Here is a 12,662-nt window from a genome sequence, read left to right as displayed (position 1 = left end):
AAATAAATACAGTTATGGTTAAATATATAAACAAAAACATTCGGATCTTCTTGCACAGGTTAGTTTTATTAAACCGGCATCGTTTTTTTTTTCAGTTGGTAAAGCCGCTTTAATTTCAACATTATTAAATATATCTCGAAACTTTATATTTTTCGCTTAATTATAATGAATATTTCTGAATATACCACAAAAAAAACTATTAGTTTCAGTATTCGGTTGGTTGTATTAAATTTTAATATAAATAAGTTCATCACATAAGAAATTTTTAAATCTAGTATATTATTCACTTTTCAATAATTCCAAAAATTATTTGGAATTTAGAACAATTTTGCATCGGGGTAGAGCTATATTAAATATCTGAACCCCTTTTTCAAACACAAAAACTTCTTTTAATGATTTATGCACGTATGATTAATTAATGATAATATAAAGAAATTTTTTTTAAATATTTTTATTCGAAAAAGAAATCAAAACGCTGTATTCCCAGGCCATTACTTAGAACCAAAACCCATAATTTAAAAAGTAGTGAAAAATAAAGCAAATACATGCCGAGAAACGTAAATTTTTCAAGCAGCGTTAGAATTTTAATTATTCGCGCCTTCTACTCAACTCAAATTCTGGACGCCAAGCACGCCAAACGGCTCGTTTGTCAAGAAACAACTTGGCGATTTTCAGTCTGAAACAACCCTCAGATTTCGGAGCACAGAGAGCGCAAACCTTTCTCAGATCTGGTAACTTCCGCTTCGGTCTCGGTAATCTCGCCGCTGAGAAGCTCTCTCTCAAGAAAATGACGTCACTCTCATGCATTTTTGGCGCGCAAATACATGGAGAACAGAATAACGGTCTTCTAGGCTTTATAAAAAGAGAGAGAGAAAAAAAATAAAGCAAGGTCATGCAGATTTGCATTTTAATTTTTACTAGGAAATTCAAAGTAAAAGACGCCATCTGACATTCTCAGCAGTCTATTTATTTGTTCTCTGTTTCTTTTTTCATTATTATTATAAACTTTCTGTTGCACAAAGGCTATAAATTTCGCTCATCTAGATCTGTCAGAAATAAATTTTTACGCATAGTGAAAACTGCAGTGATTTCGTTTCTGAAAAGCTATTCGTTTTTCTAAGTATTATGCAAATTTTGATTTACCTTGTTAATACATTTTTCTGTATTTGAAATTCACTTTTGCTCTCGAGAATTCATTCCGAGAATTTTAAGAATTCTTAATAACCTTTCCTTCCCATTCGGAATCGAAAAGAAGATTCATTTTCTAAATGATAGACAGAATTAATGCGACTAAAAGGAATTTTAAAGATATATAATTAAGGGAAGATATTACATTTTAAACTGTTATGTGAAAATAGAATGACGAAAAAAATGATGTTTTAAATGAATTCCTTTTCATGAACGAATTCTAAAACTAAAAACTAAATTATTAAACAAATTTTTCTTAAATAAGTGTTTGAAGCCTATTTAAGAATTCAAAGTATCAAATTATTAAAAGGAAGAATATGATTTTTACAGGTTTTAGAATACATTTAGATATCCAACTACACAAAGAACAAGAAATTTACATATAAAAAATAGCCTCGCATCCAATTAATTTTATTGTAAAAATATTTCTGGTCTGTCAGAATTTATTTTTAAATAGGTGTTTTGAAAGGAGGAAATACCATAGTTATTATTTTGCATCTTATTAATGGAAAATTTGTGCTTTAATGAAATATTTTTACAAATCCCGAGTTATTCTTATTGAATTTTCCCCTTCTTGTAAGCGAATCATTTTAACATAACATAATTTATTTTCAAAAGTATGCATTTTTTATCACAGAAATTTCTTTTCATAACCAAGCAATTTGGAACAACTATTGAAAAGTGTTCCTTATGTCTAAAAAGTTCTTTTATTTTCTGATCCAATTTCCACTTTTTTATTTAATTAATTTTACACGCGTTCTATAACACTGCTCACTTCAACAGGTTCTCACGCTCTGAGCGAAGTGATAAAAATCCTTAATGTTTATTACATTCTTTTAAAGATACCTACATTTTCCTTTGCTAAGAATACAAGTGTCAAAGAAATCCCCATAAAAATCTCATAGTAAAATCAGCGAAGGGAAATATTTTGCTCTTTTTTCCTCTTCTGCTTTTGTGTCGCCATGTAGACTGACGTTTGTCTAACCACTTATTCTTTGTACGTAAATTGTGCCTCCCGAGATGAAATAAATCGACGTTATCTATATATAAACATTAAATTTAACTTTAGCATTAAATATATCATGTAATCTTGAAATTCCTTACATTTGGCGTTAGTACCTTAATAAGTTAAACCATTATATTTGTAAACTAATAGAAAAAGAATAGAAATTGTAAACTAATAGAATTACTAAATGTACTCATACCAAAGAAAGACACTCAGAAGCTTTGACATTCAGAAGTTTCATTAATAACTTCAATATTCCTATATTGCCATTTACTATGTCTTATTAAGAAAACTAAAAAAGAAAATTAAAAAAAAAGACTTTACTGACTTTAATTTTTACAAACGAGAAATATCGGACTTATTTTTAGTCATATGGTTTACTGAACAGAATTCCAATGTTGAATACTTTTGCTCTAACTGAATTGCTAAAATTTTTGCCACTGAACCAAAATCAACAAAACCAGGGATACATTTTTAAAAATTCCAAAACATATTTGGTTGTGAGATGCAATGCAGCTTCTTAAAATGGGAGATAAAAATCCCAAGAGATGCCATATGAATATTTGAGAGTTGTTGGAAGGCCCTGAAACTTATAAAGTGCTTTTTTTTTCATTTAAATTTGCCAAAATATTTAAGCTAAAAATTGTTAAGAATGTCTTGCTTTAAGGTAAGTAACTGCGTTCAGACTGCATTTAAAAATGTTATAAAATGGTTATATTTTTGAATTTTTTTAATAAAATGGATTAAAAAATATCTTTGAAATATATCAGTCTGAAGCTGCAAGTGTATCAGAAGCATGTTCTTTTTAGTGAAGAAAAAGAGTGAGAGAGATGGAGAGAGAGAGAGAGAGAGAGAGAGAGAAACACTCTAGTTAATAATTCAATTGCTTTAAAAATATCTTTTGAATTAAACCAAAACTGATTTTAAAAATATATTTCTTAACTCCCAAACTAAAAGAATTAACTGGATTTATAACCATTTTTTTCTAAATACTGAGATTTGGATGATAAATAACATGAAATTTTCAATCTTTTAGCATTATGAAACATTAAAATAACAATAAAATCTTTTTAAACAATTTATTTAATTCTGCAGTTTAGGAACTGCAGAACACATTAGAAAATTATTAGACTACTTTGAATAAAAATATATACATTAGATTTTAATTTATAAAGCACGTCGTAAGACAATTTACCTATATTTAGAATTAGCATTAAGGTTGCGGAATAGCATTAAAATGTGCGTCATTTAGATATAAAAATTAATACAGATATCCAAATAATGAACACAGAAATAAAAGTGGTGGTTATTATAAAATAGCATGGTTTTATAAAGAAAACTGATAAGAAATGAAGCGTATCGAATTAAAAAATATTTTATATTTTCGGCCAAAATCGACTTTTTAACATAGTCACTTACTTTAAAACATTTCATTAATATTTTGCTGAATAACTGCATTTATATTCCTTATTATCCTCTTATTTATTACTGCCAGTCTCTAACGACCATTGTTCGCCGGAATTAATGATTACTCAAAATTTCTATTAACTATTTTGCGTAACTTGGTTTTAATATTCTTTTCAGCAAAATATATTTAAACTTCAAATTTTAATAAACATAAAATTCATACTATTTTAGAAGTTTTACACCATTCTGTTTATTCTGCTATGCATATCCCTAATTTTCTCTTTATATCTTTATAAGTAGCAGAACAGAGTAGCAGTGTTTTAAAACGGATGTTCTTTAAAAATAATTTCACCATTGCTTGACCCTGAAATCAAAATTTTATTATAACAAAATTCCAAAATTTTTATTAAAATCGTGCTTTACCCTGAAACTTATTCAATATGGAAAAATGAGTCGAAATTTCAAATCTTAACAACATTATAATTAAAATAAGGATGAAATATTATAACTGCAGTGGAAACGATTTGTGTTTAACTCAACAATGAAATTTATTGTTGTAAAATACACCTAGACTTTAAAAAAAATTAAAACTTTATTTATTTATCTTATTTTTCATTTATTTATTTATTTTATTAAATTTATTAAATTTTAAACGTATACAGATTTAAAAGAATAGAAAATAAATGATACTGGGGAAAAAACAGGTGGCAATGAAAATATCATTTTCTAAATTTTGAGATAAAGTAGGGATCATTTTTGTGTGCTGCAATATTTTCTGAAGTTATAGCGGGAAAAAAAAATTTCGTCCCCCTTTTAAAGAAAAACCGCAAAATTTGTTATTTAATTTTTAATTAAAATTTTAAAAAAAATCACTCCAAGGCGCATAATCCTACCTTCCAAGATACATATGCGCCAAATTTGGTAGCTGTATGCCAAACGGTCTGGTCTGTGCAGTACCAACTGCAAGCAGACACCCACGAATTCATCTTTATTATCAGCAGAGATCAAATAAAGTTCTGATTTATTCTCTAATACTTAAGTTTAAATAAATTTTCTGGACAAAAAAAAGGGAGGACACCAATTGTTTCCTTCCTAAAACGAAATCGTTCTTTTCTTAAGGTGCCATGAGACAGAACATTAAAATAATGCCTGAATACTTAAAAAAAAAAAAAAAAAAAAAAAAAAAAAAAAAAAACTAAATGCATTATTTATACAAACCATACTGTAGCTATTACAACTTACAGTCCGGAAGTGAATATCGCATCAATACATAACTAGTAATGATTAATGGTGTGTTCAAGCAACCTCAACGAAGCTATTCAAATTCAATAAAGAAGAAAGGCTTAAGTTAAAAGAAACAGCTCTAGGAAGCGTATATATACGCACATATGTATTTTTTTATCTATTCGTATAATTTCTATACAAAGAATTTCCGATTTAGCCTTAGGATAAGCTATCAGATTGCCTTACCACATAAGACAGTAACATATACAGCTTAACATTTTCAAAAGCCAGGTATAAGAATAGCATAATAGCCATTTCTTTGATGCATATCTTTAGAAGAAGTCGATTGGTAATTACTATAGTTCCGACGACCACCTGGAGTAGTGTTCTTTCTTTGTTTTGTTTTTTGCTTCACAGTAAACTCATATGGGTAGGTCACAATAAACCCCGATTGACTGGCTTTAGTTAGCTTTAGCTAGATAATTATAGTCATCGAAGAGTGAGAAATGAGAGGGGTTGGATTTCTTGCGTGGTATAATAACAGCATATGCCAGGTTTTTGAGACGAGGCATACAATCCCACTTGTTGATATGTTAATACGAAAATAAATATAAGTATAGAAACGTATCGTTTGATAGTGCTTATTTCTAAACTCTAAGGATATCATAGTAAGATATCTTAATGCAATAAATAATGCGCTAACTTCTGAAGGATTTAAATCAAAATAGTTTCTGGTTGCAAATCAAAATGTTGATCAAGTAATTGCTCAGAATATTTTAATTTTTAGCTATAGTTGTTTCATGCTAAAAGGTAACATTATGAAAGAATAATTTAAATTAATATTTAACTAAATAAAACAATTTAAGATATTATATGCATTTTTTTGTTGGCATTCGGTTATCACACACACACATACATGCACGTGCGCGCGCTCACACACACACACGCACTCTGACATGCAACTGATAAAAAAAAAATCAGATTTTGCAATACTGTATAAAAATAAGAATGGAATAAAATTTGTATTAATTAGTTTAATTAAATTTTTTTTAAATAAATATTGTTTTTTAAAAGCACTTTTTATTTGCTTTTTCATAAAACAGTTCATCAACAGTTTTTCTGTGGGAAAAAAATCACTCACATCATAGTAAATTTCACATGCAACTGTGATCTGCGGGGAAAAAAAGTAATCGAAAACTATTCATGTATATGATAAAAAATCTTGTTTTCTGATAGTATTTTATAAATAACACATCCAAATACTTAATTGGCTTTCGTCTAATTTTCTTTAATGCAAAATCTTAGATATTTTTAAGACAATTAGAAAAATTTCGTTACAAAATCTGTTTTTGTAACTAAAAATTTCAAAGAATAGTTTATTTATTCATTAAGTAATTTATATTATTATTTTGATTGAAAAACTTAACATACGATGTTACAGTACAATATTAACTAATAAATTTTTTTTAATTCTTATATTCTTTAAGATTAGATCTTTTCTATTTCTATTCATTAATTATATCATATATCTGACTTAAAAATCAAAGAAAATATTAATTTAAATCCAATATAATGCAAGAGTCTAAAATACCTAGTCAGTAATTTTATTAGTGAAAAATTAAGAAATAGAATCAACTGTAATATCCAACTGATTTTCTTTAAATAATTTTATATCTTTATCCTTTTTCTTCTTTAGAATAAAGCACAACAGTTGGTTCTAGAATTATATCTAAGTAGAGTTTCCATTATAGGCCAAGAATTTATCTGTATGGCTTAGTACGATTTTTTTAATATTGATGCAAATTTTGATAGGCGAGTTGCTTTTTGATAATCACCAAATTTATATTAATAAATTCCTAGTTAGAAAAATAAATAGATTTTGTTTCATTTTCATTCGTTTAGTCCATTTTTATTTGGAAGTTTTTAATGAATTTGACGAACATTCTAAAAATAAAAATAAAATGAAAAATATTAAGATAAAGAGAAAAATGAAAACTAATCTATGCAAAAAGATATGAATTTGGGGAAAAGAAAGGAAAACTAATCTATTTAAAAAAGATATGAGTTTGGAAAAAAAATGAAAACTAATCTATGCAAATAGATATGAATTTGGAAAAAGTGAAAACTAATCTATGCAAAAAGATATGAATTTGGAAAAAGTGAAAACTAATCTATGCCAAAAGATATGAATTTGGGGAAAAGAAAGGAAAACTAATCTATGCCAAAAGATATGAATTTGGGGAAAAGAAAGGAAAACTAATCTATTTAAAAAAGATATGATTTTGTTTATATTCAATCATAGCTGTGTTCAATTAAAAATAAAAATAAAAAAAGAGGGGGGAAAAAGGAAACTGTTTTCATTTCACATATATGTTAAGATTGTAACTCAAGTTTCTTGATTTTATTTTCTCTTTCTTAAATTTTTGAATTCGGAGAAATAAGACAAATTAAAGTGAAGTTCAGCTATAGAAAATTTGAATTGATTAATCAAAAATAAATAAAAGATAAAAAGGTTTTTTTACAATCTAAATATTGATAAGCTAATTATTAAAATTTACACAATTAAAAATTATTAATTATTGTGTAGACATGCCCTGGGAAATTGAAATAAATAAATTAGATATTAACCAGGAGCAAAAGCTTTTAATTAAAAGCTTTCATGACATGACTAAATGATTATTTTTTTGACAAAATTTAATACTTATAATTCAAATTTTTAATATGAACAAAATATTATCAAAATGATTAGTTTTTGAAATTCTTTTTAAAAAGTTTGTAGAATGATTAATAAAAAAAAACTTTACGCATATAAGAGGCTGTTTCCAATTGGCTTTAATTTATATGATTTAAATATTATTATTCTTATATCGAGATTTAATCTAAAATTAGACTAAAGTTTAAATTTTGCATTTTATTTTATCTGATGATTTAAATATAAATATAAATTTAAAAAAATACTTACATGTACAATTTTTTTTATCACCAGGTAACCATCCACCCATAACAAGGATAATTTCTCATCGGTTTATCATACCTAAAAACATTTCATATTATTTAATTTCTTCATATACATGATATATTTACTTTTTAAAGCTAAGTATTTACAAGCTGAGATAATAATGCATAATAAATTTCAGTACAACGTGTATTGAATCTATATTTCATGGAAATGATATTTTATATAAATTAATAATTTTTAAAAAAATATAAAAAGAAAAGTCTCTTTTCTTTTTAAATAAACAGTTCTATTATCATGATCGTGTTTAATTTATTTACCTGCTGAAATTTTATAAATACGTATTAAAATTTGTATGCTGTTTCTGTAGGAAAGTATCTAGTGATCCTTAATTTTGAAGTAAATTGAGATCAAAAATATTAATTAATTAATTCACTATGAATAATAACAATTTAATCATAAATAAATGTATTTATTTTTGGAACGGCAATGTAGAGATATAAAATATTTCAGAAGAATTTATTATTTGAAATTATTTTTATACCTTAAGAGAGTAAATGAAATTAGAATGCATGAAAGCTTCAAAAAAGGTATAGACTTTTTTTTTTCTCAAATTAATACCGTAAATTTTAATATATCAAGAAGAAAAGCAGCGGAATTTAATTTTAAAATTATCAAAAACTAGAAATTAATTTGAATAATTTAAAAATTTGAACCTTGATTACTGATTATAAAAATCTAATTTATAAAAATGGATGTTTGTTCGTCCGTATTTTATGCGTTACCGTACCGTTCATCCAATTGCAATAAAACTTTGCCAACTTATTTCTTGCACTTGCGCGAAGGCTGTAGGCAAAGTAAAATTATTATATCTAAACTTTAAAAAAAATTTATACTTGCTCTTTATATATCATTCAATTTCAATGACAAGAAAATAAATACATTCTTCGAATCTTTCCTAATTAAACAAGATAACTATTTCAAATGATATTTCCAAAATTATGCCTTCTGCGGCAGCAACGCACCGCGTACCAGCTAATAGATTATGAAAAGAATCAGGTAGGAATGTAAAAGCTGGTATGAATTAAAATAAAGGTTCAAATTATTATAAGAAATTATATTATTTAATTTTTTTATATAGAACAAGCTTTAGGTTATAATGACACTTGAGCTTTCCTGCCAGCAAAATCAGCATATCAACATTTATAAGAATTTAAAAATTTTAATTAAAAAACGAATTTAAAAAAAATTTAATTTTTAATCTATTATACAGTATACACCCCCATGTCCCTCATGGACGAAAAACGTCCTTCAACTTCCAGGTTCATTCACCTCTATCACCCTTTCACCCTTGAAAAAAAAACTGAAGGTCACCCCCAACCACCACCACCCATCATTTTATTTGTCCGAACCGTGAAAACGGCTCAAAAGGGCAATGAATTGATGAATGACGTCATTTAGAAGCCCGCATCCAATCACTCTCCTACTGACACACTTTTCTATCTAGGCAGATTTTAGATGGAAAAATGAATGTTTGTAGTTCAAATTAAAATCCCAAATGTCCCCAATTGGTACTTGCTGTGACGCTGAAATAATATTTTAAAATATGAATTATGAAAGCAGTCCAACATTTTATTAACTTTTTGTAAAATTTCAGAACACAAATATTTTTCTCTTTATGTGGCAAAGAAATGCTTATAACTAATTATTCGAGTTTCAATAATTTTAGTATTATTTAGTATTTGTTGAAGTTATTTTTTTTCTCACTAATTCAGTTTTTTATTGCCAAAGTAGTTTTTATGTTTGTTTCATTTCATAAATTTTAAAATAGTGAAACTGAACGATGATTAAATATCAAACAGAAGGAGAAAACAAATCTGATTTTACTTTTACTTTCTTAGCAACAGTGACTTTTTCATTTTAAACTTAAAATCATATAAATAAGTTATGTGTGTGCGTGTGTGTGTGTGTGTGTGTGTGTGTGTGCATGCGTGTATGTGTGCGTGTGTGTATGCGTGTGTGTGTGTGTGTGCAAAGTGCAAAGATAATCATATTAAAGGTTTCACATCAACCATGTTGTTTTTTAGAGTTAGCGAACTCGTTCATACAGATCAACAGACCATAACCTCGTTGACGTATTGGATCCAAAATTCGAAACCTATTTTCGATTATAGTTCTGAAATGAGGCTTCGTTCCAGATTTGACAGAAATCAGCAATTTTAATGTAAATGTTGAATGACAATTTTTCTTCAGTTTTTTTAGTTTTTAAGTTATAATAATTAAAGATATATATTTACAAAATTTTTTGTTTCAGGCTTGTAAAAAGATCTGAAATGTGAAGAATGCATCTGAAGATAATTACTTAACAAATTCAATTTTGTCAATTTAAAAAAAATTACTTCGACTTTCCTAATATACCTGATCCAACAAATTTCCATATTACGTCTTAAGAATTCAAGAAATTATAAATGTTTAGTAAAAGACTATAACAGAAAATAACTGTATGATGATGGCGTATGACAATTAGATCATAAATAAATAAATTTATAAAATCCGAAACAATTGCAAAATATACATCCATTCATAAAATAAAAAGTTTCATAAAGGTTTCAAACTTCAGAAATAATCTTGCTAACGGATTTTTCGAAAATTATTTAATCTATTATAAGCTCTATAACTATTTTTTTTTTGAAAATTTTCTATAAAGAACAATTTTATTTACCTATAAAGTTCAAGAAAAATCCTAAATCTTTGAAACAATATTTTATTTATGTCATCCAATTAATATCATTTTTTTCGCAGAATAATTTATGAAAATTGAAAAATAAAATACATGACTAATACATTTGAATATCCTGCACTTACTCTTTCTTATTATACTTTTATTGTAATTAGGAGCCAATTACCTTTTTATATTTAAGTAAATAAATTTCATGTGGAACAAACAACAACAACAAAAAAAAAAAAAAATTGAAGAAAAATTGAATGTAATTTTCGACTATTCGTCTTAAAAGATCAAATTTTAACTGCATCCTCCAATAAAAACAGGGACAAAGTTAACAATTCTTTCATAAAAGTTAAAAAATAATAATGTAGTTTTGAAGACAGAATAAAATATGAAAAGGAAAACCACGAGAGAAAAATATTTCTATGATTTCAGTTATAAAAGTTTTAATAAATTTTCCCCGATTCTTTAATCTTAAATTATAATGAATAACCGAATTGTAACAAAAAATGTTGAATATAAATTTTTATTAGCGTTTCCTTTTCCAGTCTTAAAAAGTCTATTTATTCAAAGCCAACAAGAAAAAATTTCTTTACCTTAATTTTTATGTAGTTCTTGTCCTTAACTTTTATGTTAAAAATGTCTTTCCTTACTTTCCCTTACTTTAATAAACAATATTTTTTAACAACTTAATGTTTACCTTAAACCAATCTGTAAAATTCGCGAAAGAAACATTACAAGAAAAATATTCCCACTTCTTCAATTTCCGAAGAAAATATTTTAATGCTTTTAATATTATAAGTATTTTAAAATGACAAAAATAAAATGAAATTCTACCGATCAATAAAATGTGCTCGAAGTTTAAAAGTTTAGAGTTTCAAATGATTAGTCTCATTAGGGTAAATGTTGAATTCTTTGTGTTTTTATCGATTTTATTTTATTTTTGGCGTTTTAATGCATATTCAAAACAAAGAGACTTTGCGCAATTGCATTATTAATTGTTTTAAAGATTGCATACAATTAGATTGTTCTATAGTACGATCTTTTTTATGTTTTATTCATGAAATTTTGATTATTAGCTTAAAAATGTTTTTGAGATTATTATTTTTATTTATTTTATTAAATCACTTTTTTTTTTCATATTTCATATTTTTAATTTTTTTGTTAACATGTAAGTTTAATTTGCTAAAAAATATACCCTTTCAAAAATATAAGCACTTGTGCATTTAGAATGCATACTAAATTCTTTTTTAAAATTTAATGAGGTTTAGCAAAATATTCTTTTCTTGTTATAAACTACAGAGATTTAAGACAAAGATTTTCAACAATAAGATTAACTTTTCAAGGTTCAAAATAATTATAATCTGTTTTATTATTGTGTTTATATTAAAAATAAATTAATGAAAATGAAGTTTAATTGAAATATGACAGTTAAAAAATTTCGAATTTTAATAACAAACTTAGGTACTTAATTTTAATGCCTAATTTGTATTGATACTATTTTGTCACATTTAATACACTGAAAAAATTAATATTTTACTTTCTATATCCTGTCAGTTAATAATACTTTGAAAATAATACTAATAAATAATACTTTGAAAACACTTATATTTTCATAAAAATTTTTTTCTAATGACAATGCAATTTTTTTTTCTAACAATAAGCAATTGAAGGTTGGAATTCAACAACAACAACAAAAAGATTATTTTAATAAATTAAAACAACTTTTTCCTTCGCCTCTAGATTTCTGCACGCCAAAATCTATCTAAAGATGCAAAAATAAATTTCAAAATTTGCTGATAATCAATTCGGAATATAAAGAAAAAAGGATATATATATATATATATATATATATATATATATATATATATATATAATCATACATTTTTCCTTAAAAGTCTATATAAAATAAAAAAAAATTCTTTGAAATAAATGAATGAAAAAAATTTATCTAATATATAATTGCGATTTAAACAATTATCATTTATTCAAATTAAAAGTAACTACCTAAAAAAATTAGAATTTCTAATTATTGATTTAAAAAAATTCAAACAAAATTTGTACTGAACCTCCCTCTCTATGTGAAGAGCCACCATACCTCCGACTATAAAAGGTACTTTTAACATATTTTACCCTTATCTACGGGTGACCCTGAA

General features: G+C 25.7%; 2 long non-coding RNA genes across 4 annotated transcripts in view; one reads left to right on the top strand and one right to left on the bottom strand.

The window, feature by feature from the left end:
• Positions 1–12,662, bottom strand: part of LOC129964049 (uncharacterized) — a 134,971-nt gene that overhangs the window by 11,956 nt on the left and 110,353 nt on the right. For both annotated transcript variants that reach the window (XR_008784055.1, XR_008784056.1), the window contains exon 4: positions 7,788–7,859. This is a non-coding gene — a long non-coding RNA (uncharacterized LOC129964049). The remainder of the gene's footprint in view (positions 1–7,787; positions 7,860–12,662) is intronic.
• The window catches only part of LOC129964050 (uncharacterized), a 145,347-nt gene that overhangs the window by 90,510 nt on the left and 42,175 nt on the right, over positions 1–12,662 (top strand). The window lies entirely within an intron of this gene.

Source organism: Argiope bruennichi, chromosome 3 (genome assembly GCF_947563725.1).
Source record: "Argiope bruennichi chromosome 3, qqArgBrue1.1, whole genome shotgun sequence".
Classification (NCBI taxonomy): Eukaryota; Metazoa; Arthropoda; class Arachnida; order Araneae; family Araneidae; genus Argiope; species Argiope bruennichi.
The sequence above is the reverse complement of the archived record's forward strand: the minus strand, read 5'-3'. Positions and strand labels throughout refer to the sequence as shown.